The sequence below is a fragment of the Phyllopteryx taeniolatus genome, chromosome 3, assembly GCF_024500385.1.
Source record: "Phyllopteryx taeniolatus isolate TA_2022b chromosome 3, UOR_Ptae_1.2, whole genome shotgun sequence".
Taxonomy (NCBI): Eukaryota; Metazoa; Chordata; class Actinopteri; order Syngnathiformes; family Syngnathidae; genus Phyllopteryx; species Phyllopteryx taeniolatus.
Genome location: NC_084504.1, coordinates 23,774,894 through 23,798,914, shown reverse-complemented (window position 1 = coordinate 23,798,914; position 24,021 = coordinate 23,774,894). Strand labels below are relative to the sequence as shown.

At 39.4% G+C, this 24,021-nt stretch overlaps 1 long non-coding RNA gene across 1 annotated transcript; it reads right to left on the bottom strand.

The window, feature by feature from the left end:
• Window positions 1-11,539: 11,539 nt before the first annotated feature.
• Window positions 11,540-21,737, bottom strand: LOC133475879 (uncharacterized). The gene is made up of 4 exons (XR_009787965.1): window positions 20,986-21,737; window positions 19,398-19,491; window positions 17,025-17,174; window positions 11,540-15,039 (listed from the first exon to the last, which is right to left on the bottom strand). It is a non-coding gene; the product is annotated as an uncharacterized LOC133475879 (long non-coding RNA).
• Between the last annotated feature and the right edge of the window lie 2,284 nt (window positions 21,738-24,021).

Genomic DNA, 24,021 nt, shown 5'->3' with positions numbered 1-24,021 from the left:
ACGCAGCATTGTTGTCTGTAGGGGCGTGGAGGAACTGTGGTAGTGGTCCGGGGAAGGGTCCATCAATACCCTGGGCACCCCTCCCCCCACTGAAATGTTTTAATGCCACATCATTTATGAAATCAACATATCGTCACAGTCCAATGAAAAGTCTGTATGTCCAAATAATGTCTTTAAAAGAAACAAGTGTTTTCTGAAAATACACTGCTAACAAGTTCCAGACAGATTTAGTTCCGGATTTGTAAATCAGTCGTTTCCCAGTCATCACTGTATGTTGCATGTGTTCTTTTAGTGTTTTTAAATGTGTTTGGACCTTTTAGAATATAATCTGTAGAACATGTACATAGTTTTAAATCATGCTAGCTAATGAAGAACAGGTAAATACAAGATTCAGTTTTGGCCACTTTGACATTTCGTCTGTCCTCCATAACAAAGATGAAGAGGCAATGTAGTCTGTAGCAGAAGTACAGTAAAGCCAGTTCATCTAAAATCAACTTTAATGGTGAATATATTGGTTAAATATATTTTAGTTTGTTGTTTAGCGACAGCGGCACGGTGGCCGACTGGTTAGAGCGTCAGCCTCACAGTTCTGAGGACCCGGGTTCAATCCCCGGACCCGCCTGTGTGGAGTTTGCATGTTCTCCCCGTGCCTGCGTGGGTTTCCTCCGGGCACTCCGGTTTCCTCCCACATCCCAAAAACATGCATGAATTGGAGATGCTAAATTGCCCGTAGGCATGACTGTGAGTGCGAATGGTTGTTTGTTCCTATGTGCCCTGCGATTGGCTGGCAACCAGTTCAGGGTGTACCCCGCCTCCTGCCCGATGACAGCTGGGATAGGCTCCAGCACGCCCGCGACCCTAGTGAGGAGAAGCGGCTCAGAAAATGGATGGATGGATGGATGGAGGATGTTTAGCGACACAGTGGTTGACGGTACATGGAGGAGAAGAGAGACATTCACATGTTAAGAACATAAAGTGGACTGTTCATTGGACAGTGATGATCTTTGTGGATAAAATGTGGCTGCTTCTTAGTCACCAGTTTTCAGAATCATTGTTCATTCTGTTACATTTTTGCCTGAACAGTGAAATCTCCTCGTCAAAGGGGCTAACCCAATGGGGGTGAGGTTTGACTTGAAGCTGCTTTCTTAGTGGTTGCTTTCAGTTCCATTTTTTTTGTCCACCCCAGACTCTCTCTGCTATATTACCAAGTAATTGTTTTCATGTGGTATTATCATATCAGATTAGACTAAAATAAAACTACAGAAAAAGGTCGAAGCTTCTCTTGCCAGTTGTGTTCCCTTTTCTGAGTAAAACTGCCAACACGTTATCCGTAGTGTCTCTCAAACTATATATATATATATATATATATATATATATATATATATATATATAAATAAACTATATATATATATATATATATTTTAAAGTGCTTCTATAGAATAAATTAAGAACAGACAAGCTTTGGTCAAACAAGCAATGAAAGCCAATAACATTTTATGTCCCGATAAGAATGCAACCCAATTTGCATTAAACAAAGAATTCCCACTAGTGTGTCTACAGTTGCACAGTCTCAGAATGTAATCTGGGACAGCATCAAAGAGCTCACATTAGTAGAGAAATTAGAAAGTGCAACACGCTGGGATCCAAATTGACTTGATCACACTTACTGTACATGACTGTCATAACTAAATATAAATGATTGCCATCATAAAATGTAATTTTCTTTCTTTTTATCTCTTGCAATTACCCATATAATGAATCGCTCTTCTTAATTTCTGTCAGTAATAAGAGCCATCTTGTGTTCGCGTTGTAACTTCATCCTGGACTCTAAACCTAATGAATACATAGATCATGTGGTTTACATGCTGTTTCTGTATTAGTCAACCCAGCACTCTGAGAGGGACGCCTCTAATTTCAGTTTTTGATATCCTAAGTATGCTTCATGCGTGCGGTGGCAGGGACTGTACCAAAGGGGACGAACCCACATAATCTTGTGAGCTTTATGAGTCTGTCTGCCACACTCATGAGCTTGACGACGACACTGTGAAATTTCCAGTTGTTTACAGAGCGCCACTTACTGTACAGTAAGAAAAATTGCAAACTTTCTGCACGTTGACACTACGGTTCACCTACCGCTGCCTAGCAACATCGTGGATTTTTTTTTGTTGAACCTATCTACTTGTCTGTCGCAGAAATCCCTGCTATATTGTAAAAATCTGGAATGCCCTCGCATGTGGGAAAGGAGAGCCACAGCCGGCGATGTATTTTTTTAGCCATTTATTGAACACCGGGAGAACGGTCAAACACTATTTTCCTGGACTGCGCAAATAGCAATAGCAATCTTTCTTCTCTCTTATTCTCCTACTACTCCACTGTAATGTTCGGCTTTACAGAGGTCATGTCTGCTCTACAGTTGGTGTGTGTTTTATATGTACACCGCGAGTCGTCATAAAAGTAATTACTGCCTTCTATTTGCACCACATTATTTTCCTGAGGGAACAACAGAGGCATCTATTTGATGTTTGGCATTTATTTACTAAAAAAGATGACATGCACGTGAGAGTCTACAGGAATTCTTGGGTGTCCTCGAGACCAAAGCGGGTTATTTTGGTCCCATTGACCTAAATTAGCTTTTAAATTGCACCATTTGTGCCCAGACACAATAAAGAGACATAATAAATATTTAACCTTGTAATATCTCTTTGTGTTTCTGTGTTCACCAAATTATCCCCAAAACTGTGTCAAGAGTTCATTTAAAAATGTTACCCGCTGATGGTTTTCTGTTCCACCTTTGTATTAGTAATGTTTCACAGGCAAACTGAATGACTGTGTCTAATTGGCTATTCTCTTTGAAGTGGAATCGGGCTCTACCATATGAGCAGCGGTTTGCGTTGCAGGCAAAATTGAGGGGAATGGCAACCTCATTTCCCAAGTTCACCACAAGGCTCAAGCATGCATAGCCTGTGGTCGGCGTACTGCTGCACGGTCTCGTAATGTCTGCCTGCTGCCCGCCTAGCTTCCTCCGCTTCCTCTCCCAGGAAGTGTTCACGTCCGTGGCCTTTGGAACGAAAGGTGGCAGGCTTTGTCGTCACACACGGATTCACAACAAACCGCATCCAACGTGATTCATATGTCCCTCAGACACAGCTCACGTCTGGGCTTCATTTGTATTCCACGGCTGAGGTTAAATCAGACGTAAAGCAGCTGCACTGATAAAAGATCTGTCATCGGGATTGAGCTCAGTTATTAACGTGTCCAACAAGCTCAAATAATGTTGCATCTCTGCATTCTGGCAACCACAACAATAACACTGTGAATGACATGAAACAGTATTCTGAAAAGAAAACTGAGGGCAGGTACTGCAAAAATTATTTACAGTACTAATTTTGTTTGAGCTATTTAACCAACAAATTCTTATTATATTTTTAAATAACTTAGTATGGAGGACTTTCCCCACCCCAACTGTAATGGTTTTGCTTGAGCTTTAAGGCCTCTTTATACTCCTGCGGTCACGCGGCCGACAACGCCCGCATTGCATCACGTGACCGACAAATTGCCCCGCGCAGGACCTCTGCTAGCTTGTCGCACACTAGACAAAAATAGTTGCTGCGCGTCAAACGCCGCGGAGATCATCTCTCGTGATTGGTCCGTTTTAGTCACATGCTGTGATGACGTACTCAGCGTGCCCCTTGGTTCTACATAGCATCTACGCCGCCGCCTTCTCGATTGATTTTGCAGCATAATTCAATGTATCATTTGGTCATCTAGGTCCATTTGTTCGAGCAGACTCTGCCCCACGGCATTGTGGTTCCTTTGTTCATTGTTACTGAAAAGAAAGTAAAAATGGCTCCCGGAATTGGCCAAAAAATGCAGAGGAGACTCCACCCTGTGGTGTCCTAGCCAATACCAGCTGTAGCGAAACCCTCAACTTGGAGGTGAACTGCAGTACATTTTCAAAACTGCGCGCGTGGGTTGCGCTCGAGTATAAAGGCAAACGACGCGCCGGATGGATGCAGTGACGTCAGCGTGGTCGCCGTCCGGCGGGTATAAAGAAGCCTTTAGCTGTCTGCAAAGTTACTCAGGCTAATGTGGAGTTGCAGGCTTATATGTGGATAAATTAAATCCCCACATGTATCCCATTTTCCCGACACAGTGTGCCATCTACATTCCTTTCTAAAATAAGCTCCATGAAAAAGTGTGTCTTATTTTGTCCTCAAGTGTGTCCTTTGGCAACCTTTTTTCTTGCCACTAGTTTTGCTCTAGATTAGGGTTATACAATTGAATATGTTTCCCTGATTGATTATGGGAATGCCGATGTCTACTCCAGACTGAACTAGGAATACAGAAAATAAAAACAATAACATTCATTAGGGTTACCAAATAAGAAAAAGGGAGTGTTTTTTTTTCTCCTTTCGATTCTAAATCTGCCCTAAAACAAACATTTACTGAGGCTGTGTGGAATAATTGACATTAGCATGAACAGCGAGTGATATTACCAACCAATCCATGGTGCTGTGTGGACTAACTGACAGGCTAATGACCATGACAATGGTACAGACTGCAACCTGATAGCGAGGGACCATACAAAAAGGCAGAACCTAAATAAAAACGCAAGAAACAGGTTAATTGGAAACAGGTGAGTGTCATGATTAGGTATAAAAGGAGCATCCCCGAAAGGCTCAGTTGTTCAATGTTTGTCTGTCTCCATATGTGCCCTGTGATTGAAATAGAGACGGATGGATATTAGTTTTATTTACAATCATACTTAATATAGACAACGTTAATGTCTTCTTATGTTTCCTGATGCTGACATACAGTACATATCAAGTGCAACTACATCCGGTTACAGTTCAGTGAAATATAATGTAACGAAAACTAAACTTAACTCTGGAGAGAATGGTTCCGTGCAGCAGTGAAAAGGTCACATTGAAACATCAAGTTCCAATGATTGATTTCAACTTTCCCAACAAACTTACTGAATCTGTGGAAATGGTTGAAATACAATTTTCAGACACCCCGGTGTAAGAAAGTTGAGATGCTCAGAACATTTGGCTTCTGCAGTTTGGGCTCTCTTCCAGAAAGCCTGAAAACGTTCCATGTCGAGCCGTCATTCTGCAGTTTAGTCCCGTTATTAAGCGAGATGCTCGCCACAGAATCAGGTGGTTGCAATTAGAGAAAATTAGCCCCGCTAATATGATTATTATATAAAGGATTTTAGGAGGGTTGCTGGTGGTGTTTTGCTGAATATACTCCAGACAGGATGCAACATTTTGTACTGGCAAACAAATTACCTATTTGCATCTTAAAATGAACTTGTTGGCTGTTTTGCAATCCCTCATTAGCACAATTAAGCCCATTTATTCCTTCCTACTTTTTTGCTAAACATCCATTTTTTGTCGGCCAGCCAGGTCCATGTCGGTGCGAGAGTGCTGTATCATCTGATTTTATTAAAAAAAAGCAAACAAATTTAATAATAAATTCCTGCTGCGCCGCAGCGGTTGTTACCTTGACTTATGGAACAAATCCATTTAATTTTCGACTAAACAATAAACACTTGTTGATCGAATTAGAAAATGTAAGAAGATTCTAGAAGTCTGTGAAGAGGTAGAAAAATAAATGCAAAAATGTCAATTTAATCTGTTTTAATGGTTAATCTGAAAAAGCAAATAACTAAATCAATTAAATATCAAATCAAAAGACTATCATATTTCTGGTAGGAATTTTGGGGGGGCTTTTTATTTAATAACTGTCCTTGACGGGAGCCGTTCATTGATTATGCAATTTTTCTTGGTGTAGTGGTTATTTTGATAACTTGTATGAGGATTTTGAATTTAATTAATGCATTTAGTTAGTTACAATAAACAAATCTAAACCTTTTCCAATGTTCAGTTCTCCTGGTTTTACTTGATCAGTATCGAATTTGCTGACAAATGTTCCGCTGGTGTCGGTAGACACACGTTGGGTCTTTCCGAGGCAAGTTCTGATCGGAATGAGCTCCCTGCGGACGTGCTGGAGGGAGAGTCCGAGCAGGTGATCTTACCTGCTGCCGAATGACAGCTGCATTGTTCCTACTTTGTAAAGTCCTCTGGATTCAATTGCCAATGCCACTGCTGCTTTGATACAGTTGCTTGGATACCAAGTCCACCTGGACCGGCATACGGTGGCGGCATTCTGCTCTTCATATAAGACAGACGCTTAGCCCTTTTTCTTTCTTTCCCTCCGTCTTCCACTCTATTGATATCTCATTTTTTGGGGGGTCCGCTCAAAAACAAAAACAAAGCACCACCCGCTGCTCAACGCCTTTATACCTAAAACTTTGCTTTCTGATGAGGTCGTGTCCAGCAGCTCTAATCACTTCTGCAGACCATCTGAGGTTAAACGTGTGTGGCTGAATCAACCTGTGTAGGCTACAGTGAGCGAGGGCGAGGGAGCTCTATGGAGTAATTATAATCCAGATGATGGATGGGTCATAGCTGGTGAGTGGCAGGAGGCGTACGAGCTCGGGTTACGCGGGCCAAACCCTGGTAGACTTCATGTCATACACAAGAGAGCCACTGAGATGTAAATCATTGGACTGTCGGGACGTGAAAAGGACGTGAAGGTTTCATCGTAGAATTGCAAGCATTAATATGTCCTAATAGTCGTTGAGGTCGTATATCATCGGGTCAGTTTGTTTCGCAAACTTTATTGACTCAAGACCCAAACTTTGTTGTCTTCCCTGGAAGCAAACCTATTAAAGTCTAATCTATTGTTGACATTTCATTGACATGCACTTCTCCACACATCAACTTAAAAATAATAAAAGTAAGTAATTTATATAAATATATATATTTATAAATTTATAAGTAAAATAATATCATTTATGCAATAAAAAATGAAAACAAATGAAAACAACAGCAAATAAAACAGATGTTAAAGGATAGTCATAATTGAGACAAACATGGGTAATGAATTAACCCCTAACACATAGCTGATCATTTAATTCAATTCAAAATTCATTTATAAAAGAAGTCTTAAAAAGTATAAACGTATCTGTTCTTACCCCTGAATATCTATTTTATTATCAGTGTAATAACAATATTTAAGAATTGTCACGTACTACTACCGCTTTGTAACAAAGAAGTTAATATTACCATATACTGTACATGTATGCAATACACTTGTCACAATAACCATATTTACCTGTGTATACAATATTTAGTTAGCCATAACCATAATATCCTATTAACCTTTGATGTATGAGCTATTAATGTAATATAGTTACTATGTACACTCGTTATTTATAATAAACAATATACATTATACAATAGACATTCTCATAACAATAACCTATTCATAAAATTAATTATACAGTAGTTGCTTCATTCAAAACATGAGGGCATTTTTACCTCTTTACAATCTTATTTCACGTTGATAAAGCAAAACTCAAGGTCAAGCTTTCCTATTTTATAACACCACCAGTTTCATTACATTCTGTACTAGCCCTCCATAAATCCAGCTATTTGTGAGGAAACGTAATACAGTGATCCCTCGTTTTTCGCGATTAATGGGGACCAGAACCCCCCGCGAAAGGTGAAAAACCGCGAAGTAGGATTTGCCCCCCCCCCCCCCCCCCCCTAGGAATTTTCGTGCATGTGTATGTGTGTACTAGAGTGTTTAAAATATGTAAACATTATTTATACTTTACATATTTGAGACAGGCGGCACGGTGGCCGACTGGTTAGAGCGTCAGCCTCACAGTTCTGAGGTGCGGGGTTCAATCCCCGTCCCCGCCTGTGTGGAGTTTGCATGTTCTCCCCGTGCCTGCGTGGGTTTTCTCCGGGCACTCCGGTTTCCTCCCACATCCCAAAAACATGCATTAATTGGAGACTCTAAATTGCCCGTAGGCATGACTGTGAGTGCGAATGGTTGTTAGTTTCTATGTGCCCTGCGATTGGCTGGCAACCAGTTCAGGGTGTACCCCGCCTCCTGCCCGATGACAGCTGGGATAGGCTCCAGCACGCCCGCGACCCTAGTGAGGAGAAGCGGCTCAGAAAATGGATGGATGGATGGATATTTGAGACAAAGATTACTTGCGTTGGTGGCGGAGGAGAGGCTCTCACTTGACTCGTAGAGGCTTTAGGTTCACTCGGAGACTTTTCTGCTGGAGGCGCTGATGGTGGGGTTTTACCTTGGAGAAAAACATGGTGATGGGTAGTTGTTGTCTTTGGTTTTTGTTTTGCTTCAAAATTCCCCTGTACAAGGACATAACCCCATCTCTTATTACGCGGAGTTACCACACGTTTCGCTTCCTTATTGAAGCAGTTTTGCGGATGTTTGCTTCCTCTTTCTTGATGTACCGCACTGTAGATTTATTCACGCCATAATGGCGTGCCACAGATGCATAACCTCTGCCCTCTTTGATCTAAAAGTTTCACTTTTTCACTGCTGGTCATCATCTTCTTCTTCCTCTTGGGCGCCCCGGAGGAAGCTTTCGCAGGGGCACAGCGCTTAGTCGGCATTGTAAGGGCTTAACTAATCAAAAAATGTTAGCGCTTAAACAAAAGAAGTTATCACGAACACAACAGTAAGATACAGTATGCGAGACAGTTAACAGCGTGGACCAGACAATCCACTCGTGCTCTCATTGGTCGATCTCGCGCCGGGAACCAATCACGCGCCTTGTATGAGTGCCCGTGGCATGTACAGTACAGTACGGGCATGTACAAAGCCACTGAGTCAACTCATCTCTTTGTTTGGCATGTAGGGAAACCTCTCTCGCACATCAACATGAAACAACGAAATGGCTGCCGATATGGCTGTATTTTTTCATTTTTAGTTGATGAATTTTTTTTGATGAATACATATTTTGGAAAAACCCGCGAAGCACTGAAGCCGCAAAACGTGAAGCGCTAAGTGGCGAGGGAACGCCTTACTTTGTACACTGTTAGATGACCTAGTCTAAAACTTTTGTTTTTTTAAATTCTATTAGTTATACTTGCTCTTTAGTCATCAGTCCTGAATTCAATCGTTGCAAAAGTTGTTCTTGTTTGTACTCCTTTTCATTCAGTAACCTTAATAAATACTACATCCTACATTTATCAAAGCAATCTTATAAAACCTTCACTGCTCATACGACTTTTAAATACAATTTATGCTCTTATTATTAGCAGCATTATGACTATTATTTCAAAGTGCACTTTCATATCAATGTCACCCACAAACACCTCGCAACATTTGTCTTTGGTAGCAGCAGCTTAGGGAGCAGCCGCATGAATAAAAGATGATTCGGTGCGTCGTTTAGCCGATTCCGCATCAAATGTGGTCTGTGCGTCTCGCTTGAATAATGTAGATAGGTCCCGTCGAAAAGGTCAGCGGATATTACCTTTCATTTTGAGATTCATTGCATTTTCTCCAAACATGTAGCGTCTAACGCAAACAGCATGAAGTCAGGAGGCCTTTCGGTAGACGCCCACGTGCAACCGAATGAAAAGATACTCAGTAGAATTACAGAAGTACAGTAAGTGTCTGTTTGACTTTTGTCCTTTCTTAAAAGCAAACATGGCTGCAGGACATTCTTCTTACTTATCTTCACAAAAGAGGTCGCCTTCTTATCGGCAAATGATTGTCCATTAGTTTTCTTTTGCTTTTCGATGTAGTTTATCAAATAACTGCAACTAAATGCTGTAAAAGTTCCAATATCGAACACCCCAGAAGTTGTCTAGCGTGGAGGTTAACCTAAACTCTCTGTAAAAAAAATGGTGGTGAAATGTCACGTGAGATGTCTGTAAAAGGATTGACTCCACAAATGTATTTTGCTTTTTGTCTATTGTTTTACTTCTGTAATTTCAGTAATACCTACCAAACGCCTTCCTTCTCCATTAGATGTCTTTCAATACTTGTAAAAGGGTGAATAGTTTGACTTTATTCCTAGTTTGATTGTGCTTTGTTATACAATTACTTCTCTTTCCACTTAAAATGAATTAAAAGTTAATTCAAGTGTTTAGTTAGCCTGGCACAAATTCACTTTACATTATTTCAAATGAGAAAATTTGCTTTTCAATTTCAGATATTTCAGATAATAAGTCCCATTGTGCCATCAGTCATCTTCTCAAGCGTAACGTTTTGCACTAAACTGAGCAATCATGGTTGAAATCAAACTAGACTTCCTTTTAGATTCATATTCCCCTCCCTCACTCTTTATTTCATGACACCCACACAAGAGCAATTAGGAGTTGAGGCCAACGATGCGTCATTATGAGAAACAACTCCGGGAGGTCTCCTCTTGTCAACACTGATTAATTCAGCACCACACCGAACTTATTTGTCCCTCGCAGGCTTGGTGTGTCGATTGCACTTTGCATCACATCAAACCAGTGATTATAAGAGATGTGATTGACAGGTGCTCTGGGTAGTCAAAAGCGGCAGGGGGTTGTTAAGTCGTCATCCCCTTTACCAGATGGTTCTGAAAAAAAAAAAAAAGATTCTTAAAATCGTCCCCAGCGGGATCTTTCACAGGTGGTAATTCATGTGACATCTTGAACGGCGGCGACGCTTTTCGAAAAGTCACGTGTCAAGGTGCACATCCAGGTCAAGTCAGGTGTCACCCAAGCAGATTGCCTGGACGGTTCATACAGTGCGGCTACTGGAAAGACGATGGAAGGCAGGAACAAGGCAAGAGTACAAATGAAGAGAGCGTACCTGTTGGCAAATTCACAGATGCCTGTGAATGTGCACAGCTGAAAATGTGCAAAAACATTGGATAAACGCTCTCATGCACGAAACACATCCTTCATGGTGGCACATAACTGAAGTGCTTTACATGTAAAACATTTCTTTTAGCCTTAAGGGTTCCACTGTTCAGTCTAATTATGAGGATTGATCCAACATTCATAAGCCCCTTATGGATCGAGCATCCATCAATGATTTACACTGACACATTCTAACGAGTCACTAAATATTAATTGTCCCCTACATATCAAAAGGACCAGGACTTAGTATTGACCTTGGTCCTCAGTGTTCTTAACCAGATTTTACATTCCTGGGATGATTTCTGTGTGTATGCGTGCGTGTGTGTTTTAATCCAATACATTATATTTTTTACTTTCCATGCACAGTACATTTTTTAAGGACAGTTCAATTGTATTCAACTTTTAAGTATAATACATTTGGATTTATTCTTTAACACCTGTATTTTAGGTATTTTTTTAAGTAAATTTTGTCTTCAATTATAATGTGTAATAGATTTTAATTTAATCATTATCTAAGCATATTTTTTTCATTTTCCGATATTTATATTAAGTGCATTGTCAAAGTTCAAATTGTGCATACTGTTACAGTTACTTACCATGAATACATATATACTTTTTAGTTATACTTTTTAGGAATACAACCTGTGCCTCAGTTTTTGATGAACACTTGTTGTAATGTTGGTCATTACGGTGGTATTTGGAGAGCCAAGTACTTTTTTGTGGTGGTACTTTGTGTAAAAAAATTTGAGAACCACTGACCTAGGTAATTTGGAGTTAAACAAAAAAATTTAAGATAAAGTACACGTGTAAAGGAAAGCAAAGCAAATTTATTTATATAGCGCATTTCATACACAAGATAACTCAATGTGCTTTACATGAGTAAAAGCATTAAAAAACAAAGAAAAAAACAGGTTATAAACTTTGAAAACAAAGAGAAAAAAATACAATTAAAACAGGGTACAGTGCAAGAAATATAATTTTAAAAGTGAAAATGCTCTAAAAAGCATGGGGGAAAAAAAGAGTTTTTAACCTGGACTTACAAACATGCACACTTGGGACTGATGTCACTTCTGTTGGCAACTTATTCCATTTGTGTGCAGCATAATAGCTAAATGCTGCTCCACCATGTTTGCTTTGGACTCTGTGCTCCACTATTTGACCTGAGTCTGTCGATCTGAGAGTCGTACTGGGTTTATATTCCATTAGCGTTTCATTCATGTGTTCAGGACCTAAACCATTTAGTGAGTTGTAGACTAGTAGCAGAACTTTAAAATCTATTCTAAAGCTGATTGGAAGCCAGAGTAAAGACTTTAGAATTGGAGTATTATGCTCTGACCTCTTTATTCTGGTCAGAACCCGAGCTGCAGCATTCTGAATGAGCTGCAGCTGTTTAATGCTCTTTCTGGGGAGTCTGGTCAGAAGACCATTACAATAGTCAAGTCTAGTTGAGATAAAAGCACGGATGAGCTTCTCCTGGCCTGCTTGGCACTTGCAAGCCTTCACTCTGGATATGTTCTTCAGATGGTAGAAGGCAGTTTTAGTCATTGATTTGATATGACTGTTGCAGGTCAGTTCAGAATCTATCAGAACACCAAGGTTTCGGACTTGGTCTTTGGTTTTAAAGAGAGCGACTCTTTTCTTTATTGCCAAAAACAATTATCTCAGTTTTGTTGTGGTTTAATTGAAGAACATTTTGGCTCATCCAGATATTTATCTGTTTTAGATAGTGACACAACACTTCCATTGAACTGTAGTCATCTGGAGACACTGCTGGATATAACTGTGTGTCAATTTAATCTGTTTTAATGGTTAATCTGAAAAAGCAAATAACTAAATAAATAAAATATAAAATCAAAAGACTATCATATTTCTGGTAGGAATTTTGGGGGGGCTTTTTATTTAATAACTGTCCTTGACGGGAGCCGTTCATTGATTATGCAATTTTTCTTGGTGTAGTGGTTATTTTGATAACTTGTATGAGGATTTTAAATTTAATTAATGCATTTAGTTAGTTACAATAAACAAATCTAAACCTTTTCCAATGTTCAGTTCTCCTGGTTTTACTTGATCAGTATCGAATTTGCTGACAAATGTTCCGCTGGTGTCGGTAGACACACGTTGGGTCTTTCCGAGGAAAGTTCTGATCGGAATGAGCTCCCTGCGGACGTGCTGGAGGGAGAGTCCGAGCAGGTGATCTTAGCTGCTGCCGAATGACAGCTGCATTGTTCCTACATTGTAAAGTCCTCTGGATTCAATTGCCAATGCCACCGCTGCTTTGATACAGTTGCTTGGATACCAAGTCCACCTGGACCGGCATACGGTGGCGGCATTCTGCTCTTCATATAAGAAGTTCAATTGAACTGTAGTCATCTGGAGACACTGCTGGATATAACTGTGTGTCATCTGCAAACCTATGATAGTCAAAATTCAAGTTCTGAAGAATTTGACCCAAGGGTAGCATATACAGGGTGAACAGGAGGGGTCCAAGAACTGACCCTTGAGGGACCCCATAGGTCATTGCCATTCGATGAGATTGAACACTTCCAATGGTTACAAAATAACTCCTTTCCTCCAGGTAGGACCTGAACCATTTCAGGACTGTTTCATTTAGTCCTACCCACGTTTCCAACCTGTTCAGCAGTATGTTATGATCTACCGTATCAAAAGCACTGAGGTCCAACAGGACCAGAATTGACACCTGTCCCGAGTCAGTATTTAACCTTATATCATTTAGCACTTTGATAAGAGCAGATTCTGTACTGTGATGAGTTCGTAAAGCTGATTGAAATTTGTCAAAAAGTCCATTTAAGTTCAAGAAATTGCTGAGTTGAAATAACTTTCTCGAAAATCTTGGCTATGAAAGGGAGATTTGAGATGGGTCTATAGCTTGCTAACATGGAAGCGTCCAGCATTCTTCTTCTTCTTCTTCTTCTATTTTTTAGCAGAGGCTTAATGGCAGCTACTTTAAGAGCTTTAGGAAACTTGCCTGACTGCAGTGAGCAATTGATTATTTGCTGCAAATCAGCTAGCACAGACTTCGCAATAGCTTTGAAGAGTCAGATGGCATTGAGTCAAGACAGCTCATTGATGGTTTCAGCTGCTGAACCGTTTTCTCTACAGTTTTTTGGTCAATTGTATCAAATTCTGACATGTTAATAGAGTTTTTCCTGATGATTTCAGAAAAGTGTTGCTGTCTAGCCCTGACTCTGTCTGTAGAGGTCATAGTCAATTTGGAGTTTAGTTTTTCTCCACTTACGTTCTGCTTTCCTACACTTTGATTTCGAGGTCTTTACCATCATTGTGCTCCTCCACAGTGTTCTAGGTCGCCTCAAGATTGTCTTAGTTTTAATAGGAACGACAGCATTCATGACATTTGAGATTTTACAGGTGAAATTATCCAAAAGTTCATCAACTGTCTCAGCATTCACAGATTGTGGCACAGCAATGGTCTCCATAAACTTAGTGGCGGTGCTCTCATTTATGTACCTTTTCTAAATAGACATAGAGGTTGTCTGAACTTTAGGAAGACTCTGTAATGGTCAGAAATAGCCATATCCTTAATGTCAATTGATAGAATTTCAACATCCTTAGAGATGACCAGGTCTAAGATGTGACCTTGTGATGTGTAGAGTCGCACAAAAGCCTGGAGTAGCGTCTGTTATCATGTATGTCATATCAAACGTGGGAAAGTTGTGATGATCACCATCGAACCAGATTGTGACGTAGGATGGTGGTACACACGTCTCAGTCCGGAACTGCAAGCACTATAGTCATCTGCGTTTTCTCAAGTTTGATTTTTTTTTTTTTTCTGAAGCGTTGAGTTGAGTTCATATTATTTTCCATCCATCTATTTTCTATACCATTTGTCCTAGGTTCATGGTTACACGGAGCTGAGTTTGAGGGCCAATGAGGAGGTAAATCCTGGACTGGTTGCAAGTCAATTGAACCGCACTGGGCACTAACCGCTATTTCACAGTGCTGCCGAGTATTAATTAGTCTCTCGTAATTTCAAAGATTTAAATGGGGGACTATTAGCAACTGTGCTCTTGAAGAAGTTTGCCAAGTCTAACTTATGATCGATTTGTGCTCAGGTTGTACTCCAGCGTTCAGCATTTGGTGCGCTCGGCTGGCCGAACTCTTGTCAGTTGTCTGTTTTCCCTCCAGTGGCTTTGTCCTGTCAGCTTTGAAACAACTTCTATCACCGATGTCGTCTTTGGCTCTCGCCTTCAATATTCATCTGGTCCTCTCGCTGCCTGTGATAGCGGCCAATACAGAGGCTGTCTCCACCCATTAGAGTTCAATAAAGATCCTGTTAGAGCAGAGAGAGTGGCGCATTTGTCAAAGCGAGGACGACGCTCTTGTGCACAATGTGTGTCTGCCTTAATGCATCTAACTACCCTGTGCACAGTTCACGGTTAAGACTTTTAAAACAAAAGCATCACAAAGGTCCTCTTTATTTGCTAGTTGGAGACTCCTTATTGCTCTTCTATTACATATCTTTGAATCTTGAAGATATGTCTACATTTATCTACTTCTATGACATTAGCACTCGTTTACACTCATCAACAGTTAATCTATCAACCATATGTTTTCGATATGCAAACAATACTGCAGACTCAAGTGGCTTCAATTAGGAGTGTCTGGACCAAAAAAAAATTAATAGTGTCAAGCTGTACACCACTTACAGGTATTCCTTTTTTTTCCCGTACGTGATGTACCTTGGAATTTGATCAACTTTGAGTTGGAAAAAATGTAAAAACAAAAATGTGATTTGAATGACTCCACCAGATGGGTTGGTTGTATGAAGCAATGTTTAACACTGTTACTTTTTTTTTTATTAGGGTAGGTTTCTACTTTCTGTTTTTGATCCTATTGCTGTTTACTTGATCGGAGTCCGTCTCAGCCATGTCATGTATTCTAGTCCATCCGTTTGTGCTGTTTAACAAGATTGAGCCGAAAATAAAGATGTGGGTTTAGCATCTTGCATTTGAAATCCTATTTGAATACAAGCTAATGTTGTCGACATACCAAGCTTACCTTAATGGGTATATTTTCACAGAATCAACTTCACCAGTCCTGCTGCTTGTTTTTTTTATATGTACATATAATATGAATATAAATTGGTGAATTGAGATACGAGTGGCTTGTCTTATGAGTTTTTCGAGATACGAGCCATCTTTCAAATGAACTCAAATCACTTGACAACAAGCAACAATTTGGCAGATAGTGAACAATTCTTCAAAAAAAAGAGGCTTCAGGCTCGCTAATTGCTTTGTATTACAACAGTAAGCTTAGCTTAATGCTAACAAACAATGCAAAATGCCAAAGATGAGCTAACAAATTGCATGGCTGTTGTGAGGTTATAACCCTTTAAGCATTGGATATTTGAACACACACCATTGGGCAACACATGTAGACAGACAATATGACAATACTCACAGCCATATATATATTTTTTTATCCTTTGCAAAAACTGGCTAATACTACTGTAGCTTATTGAGACATTTGTGAAACTTTACTTTGTGTCTATATGTGTCTAATATACTGCCCCCAGGTGGCCAAGATGCACGGACCAGAAGGACCAGCACAATGAATTGAAGCAAAAAATGTGGCAAAAACTCTTTAAATATTTACATTACGTTATGTCACTACTACACATTTTTATAAAGAACATTATTGTCGTGTATAGTGTTTTTCTCTTAATTAATAACACAGCATTTTTTTTTTTTTTTTGGGGGGGAGGCTGAAATGGATTAATGACATTGGTAAAGAAGACTTCAGATACAAGTGTATTGACTTACAAGCTTGGTCACGAAGCGAATTAAACTTGTATCTCAAGGCACCACTTTAGTGTAATGATTGTACAGTGAAAATCTCCAATATTTTGTGTTTCTCCATTATGTTTCATAATTATATATCAGCAGTCATTCATTACATTTTCAGACTGTAAGGCTGTTAGGTGCACGACATCCAATTTAAAAAATACTCGCAAATGTTTTTGTTTGTCTAGGATCGAGACAAAATGTAAGAAACAGCTCTCAACATGAGTCAGTGCACTCCTGCAAGATACAAGCACAATATTAAATGTCCTTTTCAATGAGTATCTCTCAGACCGTGTCAATCAAAACTGAGTATTACTTTATAATATATTGCATATATATTGGCATTTTGAAAATGCTTTTTAAGATCATTTGCAGTATACAGAAGCTCACACGCACGCACGCACGCACACACACACACACACACACACACACACACAGGTTGTGTGATGAATAAACATCTGGCTTGTGTTACCTTGCGCTGTATGATTTACACTCTTCGGCAGAAGGTTGAAACTTTAGCCGCACGCAGCACAGTTCGGCGTTCCAATCAGGCTCGCCATCATCTGTTTATGGATCGCCTCGACCAGCTGTTGAACACTTCCATTTGAACCCTGCTCATTTCCTGGCCAAAGACGACAGAGGTCTTTGCTATTATTTTTTATAAAAAAAAAATTTTTATTAACTTGAGTGGTAATGCATTGCCTGAGTTCCTCTGCGAACTGGCCGCCAAAGATAAATGCCTTTAGTCACTTCTATTTTGTTAAAGTTAAGCTAACATTTGCTTAATTCTTTTGTGTTTAACAAGATACAGTTGCGCAGAAGTGTAAAACAGACACTGAAAAGAAAACCAAAAGTAAAATTACCTCAAAAAACATATATTAAGAGATACATTTCTAAAGTTATCAACACAAAGTTATAATATTGTGACAAAAACTAATTTTCTTACTGTAGTAAATGACTACTACAATAAAAATAATAAGCTTTTATTTTATTTTTATATTTCATTCCACTATATGGAATAATATTTTGATATTTATGCTTGTAAAATGACTTTTTCCTCTTAATATCACAATTTTTATTCTTGCAATTATGACATTATTATAATAGTGTATATTTTTACATTGTGTATTTTTTCTCATTGATCAATTTAACCACATTACTATTCATTAGTAAATTTTTTGCGTGCAAATCAGTTTAATTTTGTATGAACTTTTGACCTAAACCCACATTATTATTATTATTATTTTTTAAATTATTTGTTAAAGTCAACTCCATAAATATAATTGACTTTACAAGATTTTGCACAACAGATCAAATTGTTTAACCTTGCACGTGTATGTGCAAACAAACCAGCTGCAAAAGTGCCATGCTTATAATCCTTATTACCATGTAAATTCGCACAGTCTTTCAGAAGACCAAAAAAAAATGCAAACCTTGTGTTGTGCTCCAAGGATTGCGTCTTAAGTTTCAAACAAGAGTGCCGTAATTGCTGTAGTCTAGTGTATCTACATTCAAGCGTGCAACTGCACAAATTGAAACCCCACAAAGTAATCTTTGATTAATTTAATCACTGAAGCCGATTTGCCCAGTGGGCTAAAGTAATGATTTTGTGATGGACTTGTAAACTGACCACATTAAAGTAGCAAAATCGTGACATTCTACTCTTTCTGTCACGCATTCGGCTGAATTCGACAGACACGCAAGCACTATTCAGCGTGTAAATGAGCTGAATAGGAAAATGCATTTTAGGGGGAGGGAGCAGTCGTCATGGCGCTAGGAGAGGATACGACAGAAGATGAGAGAGAGAGAGGATGAGAAAGCAATGATGGTGTAAATCTCTCTGGGATCATGTCGTCTCCTCCGTAATGGAAATGGAAAAAATGCATTTTCATGATTCATGCTGGGCATTTCCACTTATAGTCTGCAAATCATTAGAGCACAAGATGTCATATTTCTGTGGCCTAAATGGCAACTGAAGTGTTCAAACGCTCGGAAAGGGGTGGGTATGGAGGTTAGGGGGGCAAAGTCAGAGTGAGGATGAGAAGGATGAAGAATATGGAGAATAAAAAGGGTTAAGACGTATGAGTGATGTAAAACACAAAGTTAGTGTTTTGACCTCTGGATGCGCTTTTTAAACCGTTCAAAGACGCACATTTCCTCATAAAATGCCAGAGGATATTTATTCTATATCTTTTAGGGGTAAAGAGGTACAAATGCAACTTTATAATATTATTAAATCATTAGTTACTTGCAGAAATGCAATAGACAGGTGCATCTCAATAAATTAGAATATACATTAATTAGAATATAATGGAAAAGGTCATTAATTTCAGTACAGTAGTTCAATTCAAAAAGGGAAACTCTTATTGTGTATACTCATTCCACGCGTTGGAATTGGCTAAAAGGTATTTCCCGACCTAATTTTTATAAACGTGTATTAAAAATCAGTCAGATTGTTTATGTAATATAAAGATTTACTGAGATACTGTATTTGGGGTTTTCATTATATAGCGTTAACATATAATCATTCAAATTATTTTAAAAACAACAACAACTGTGGAGTGAATCTTTATGACTTTTCCACAATATTCTTATTTATTGAGACGCACCTCTTAATATTACTATTTATTGTCATTTTAATGTATGAATTGTTCTACAAAATGTACCTACTTCGGTATTTTTGTAGTTACTATATTTTTGTATATAAATATAAATTATTTCTAGATATCACATCTGGCCCTAACTATGCAAAAAAAAGTAACGATAAATGACCTTATGTATATACAATGAGTGAATGAACGTGCTGCACTTCAAGTTCAGCTTTACAGATGCCATGTCTACTCACCATGTGTTGTCTGTTGTGGCAGAGAGGTCGTCTACGCCATCGGATGTCAACGTCAAAGGGGACAAAAATGTGTTTATTCAAGTGGATGACGCGCCTAGCAATTAATATGGAGAGGGATGAGAGGTGAGGCCGTTAGTTGAGGGAATATGCTACATGCTGCTTGGTTTATGCAAAAATAATTGGATTCGAGGACCTCGGGGGAAAGTTGTGCTACTGTTAGTTTAAAAAAAAAGGATATTTTTTGTTTGCATTCTTTTTTGTTTTGTTTTGCGATTGACGACTGAAACACGACTGCACATCCCCCCCCCCCCCCCCCCCCCCCCATTGCCTATTTCATCAGTGCCATATTTTATTTAAACCTCTGTGTGAAAGGCATGATGAAACTTGTCAAACAAAACAAAACAGAAACATATGGAAGAAAATAAAAAAAACGGACAATTTGACTGACGTTCCTTCACTAAATCCGTAAAGCACATCACAGAAGAAATAAGATAAAGTCGGAGAATGTTTAGTGTTGTTGTAGTTTGCAGCGGTCTACAACTGTACCTCATCATACATAATGTTACCAAAATTTGAAGGAAGGTAGCTTATGTTTTGAAATCTTAAGGTTAATTGTAACACTCTGCCTCACCGATATATTTGCATATTTCATTAAAGCCATCCGGTTACATCCTACGACTTACACAACTTAAAGTGACACCGTCCATGGGTCGGCGGCTCTTTGGGACAATTTAAATCATCATTAAATTGAGCGGTGATTGCTTCCGCTGTGTTTGGAGGACAGAAAGGTCACAATCTTAATATTTATGCTCATTCTAGCATATAAAATGACCATAAATCATATTTTTCTCAGAAGAATGAGTGCTGAAGTTGTGCAAATGTGACCCTCGGCACTTTCTCAGCTCTGATTGGAGGATGACAAAACCAAAGCTCATCACTCATCAAAATGTACCCAAAATAAAAAGTGTTATTCTTACATCATCTGTCAGAAAATGGAGTGAAAAAGTAATATTTATAAAGGCACACAAAAAACAATGCATTCGGTGAAAGTACAGTGGAACCTCGCTTGGAATCCAACCAAGATTTTCAGGAAAAATGCGCCTTTCAAAATCAGAGCTTGAAGTCATCTATTACGTCACACACGACTCTGTTACTCCGGCTACCTCCACAGGCCAAAATCATAGGAGACCATTGAATACCTAAAAAGGCGGTAACGACGACATCAGCCGATTTAGCAAAACTGTCAAACGAACTTGGCAGTCCGTCTGCTGTACTACTATATGCTATGTTCTACATGAATCTGAGCAGATGCCGCGATTTTACAATCAGCTGTCAAGAATTGTGTGCAAACTCGCCCATTTGGAGTACATCACAGAATAGCATCATCTCATTTGTTACAGCTGTAATTAGTTAAGGGGCTATGGGATTCGATGACAATGGGGATCATACCGAAAGGCAACCGTGGGGATGCGGGTGTATGCACTGACTGTATCTGTGAGTGCATGCCCAACGATAAGCATTGTATGTTATCAACCAGAGAGCCTTTCGCGCTTCATATTGGATTTTTTTTACATGTGTGCGTACTCACCGCTCTCCTTATCACAGATGGTACGAGTACGCTTGCCAGCGTGATGATTCTTCCAACCTCCGTGGAGAGCCAGAATGAATTTGGGCGCTCGTGGAAGAGCCGGATGACAGAATGAGGCACAAATTACACTTGTTAACGAAGGACAATGAGTGTGACATGCAGCTGTCTAATCTCATATCTCTCAAGCACGCTGAGAACGCGGAGGAGGCGATCTGCCGCTCGGCGCCAAGAACACACGTTCATGGGCCGTCATCTGCCTGGCGATCTGGCACGTCGGATAGCGCACAATGGGTGAACAGAACATTATTTATTTACTTGTTTGATTGTGTTCAGCCTTCAAAATATTTAGCTACTGTACTAAATAGTAGATTTATATAGTTATATAGTGCTATATACAGAGGGAGCTAGAGCCTGTCCAGGTTGACTTTGAATGAGGACGAGGTTGGGTACACCCTGGACTGGTCGCCAGTTAATAGCAGAACAGCCCATTAGACATGTCAAATTTATAATAATGAAAATACATCAATTTTCTATACCGCTTTTTTATTATTAGGTTTGCAGGTGAGTGTGAGCACATCCTAGTTGACTCTAGGCAAGAGGGCTCTCGCACAATGTTCTTTTTTTATAACCGTTTTTAATGTATATTTATAGCCTAGAATTATTTTATTACCAATATTTAATGTAATTATGACTTAACTGTGTTAGCAATGATGATTCTTCCAACAAGATCGAGTTACGAAGTGTCGTAGGATGCAAACGCTATCGTGAGTTGAGGATCCCCTGTATATTTAAAATATTTTTTTATTTTGACATTAAATACATGGAGGAAAAAAAATGTAGCATTATTTTACATAAATCTATATGTATGCACGTACTGTAATACACTGTTGCTATCATGCAAATTAATCACAATATTGTATTTTCACACAAACAGGGGGTGTTAAAAGAAAATATTAATGTAATATAAACTCCCAAATTGCCAACTTAACGTAGCTGAACTTTCAAGAAGCAGCAACTAACAGATTTTATGAAACTGACCCATTGCAATAAATACAGTACATACATATTTCCTGCTAGCATTTCATATGACGTATACACTCAGTGGCTAAAATATTCGATACACAGTCAATTTTGATTGAAATACCAAAGAGGTATTAATGGAACAATATTTTTTATTGTGAAACGCTGCTTAGTCTGATGCAATGCAGTACACTGCTTCGACCACCGTAATCAAGCTATTGCAAATTCAGGCTACTCTTGTGCAGGTGTAGCATTGCTAATTGCTCATGACGTAGCGTGCTCATGATTCCCAGCAACTCGGTGATTCCCACCATTATCATATAAATATTGAATAATAATGAAAACAAGCACTACTTGCTAATGTTTACTTTCTTTGGCACTGAGAGAAGTTGCACTTTGAACGCGCCGTGGCCTCCAGAGTTTCATGGACCAATAGCAAGAGGCGTGGATGTGAGATTTGTTGCTTTTTTTTTTTTTTAGCCCAGCGTGTGCAGCCAAAAGCAATGACTCTTGTTGCTGTGGAGAAAAGTTTACTGTCACAATGACCTCATAGCACCAAGTTGAATTATTTTAATGTGAGGATGTGATTTATTTTTCTCCTCTTCTCTCACGACCATGCTAAGACTCAGTCAGCAACGCCATATTTCCAAAGTCTGCTCAAAATATACACGAAAAGAGGTGGACTCGATGCTACAAATTGCCTTTCATTGTGCTCTCGTCTTCGGCTCATTAGCTGCACTACCCAGTTAAGGAAACTACATATAACCATTAGAATACCATTCAAGTCCATTTTAGGGCTCATTTGCAGCACATATGAACGATGTGGCCTTGAGACCTCACACATGTGGATTAATAGATTCATCAAACAATTGCCGTTATAAGAAATGTGGGTCACCAACTCACCAGAAAGGTGCAAATGAAGAAAATAAACAGGAAAAATCGCTCGGCCTGTGTCTCACTAATGAGCCTGTAACTTTCCTTTGGACTGCGTTAAGGCATCTGAAGTTGACCTTGCAGCGTCCAGTCGCATTTAATTACCACAATGACTCAGCGAGCTGGGCAGCCGTCTTAGTCCTGCAGCACACGACGGCGCACCCTGTGAACGCGAAAGCTCTGACATTTTTGAGAAATCGCAGTCTGAGGTTTGCACCAACTGTCTTTCTTGGCCCGGAATGGCGGGGCCCGGAATATTCAGCACATTTCCTACACAGCTAATATCTTCTGGACTGTGTCTGAGCCAGGACAAATATGCTCATTTCCAGGACCGGGAGTTGGCTTGCATCGACATCTCCTTGACAATTTTGGGAAAAACAAGAAAAAAGGAAGGAGGGGAAGTGATTTGAGCACTTCCGATAAATCATGGGACAGGCGACACTTTAAAAACTGTTCGCATTGAGTCAATGGAGACAGTGAGGAATAAACAAATTTTACTGTCAAAGTTAGTATCATATAAAATACAGTTATCATGTCACTTTTCTATTGAGTTACTGGCCTACAATAAATCTGAAATTTATTACTGGTTTCCTCAAATCTCTGTCATGTCAAAGGAGCATCCCCATAATCCCAAAACTAGATTTACCGTCCCAGAGTATGTATTACGTCATTCTGTTTACAATAGCGTCATTTAATATTCCCAGTGTTGTTTCTGAGAAAGGCTCTCATGTTACTGGAACGCTCTGTTGCTTTTCACACTGTTAGTTGCAGAGGAAGCGTTATTCTGGTGTCCTTGGGTTCAAAGACCATGAGGGGTCGCTCAAGGTTCCCTTCTCGGACCCTCAATACTTGCCCCCATTTTCTTATCTCTGAGGACGTTATGGATTAATATAATTTGAATGCAGATGGCATGAGTATTTAATACTTACATTTGATAAATATATGAACTGTCCTTTATGTTCAGTATATGTTTATCAAGTAGGCCGGTTTAGGGAAGTTCACTTCTCCGTGTGACATTATGCGGTAGGCACATCTGCCTTACAGTTCTGAGGTGGGGTTTTAAATCTCTGCTCCAGGCATGTT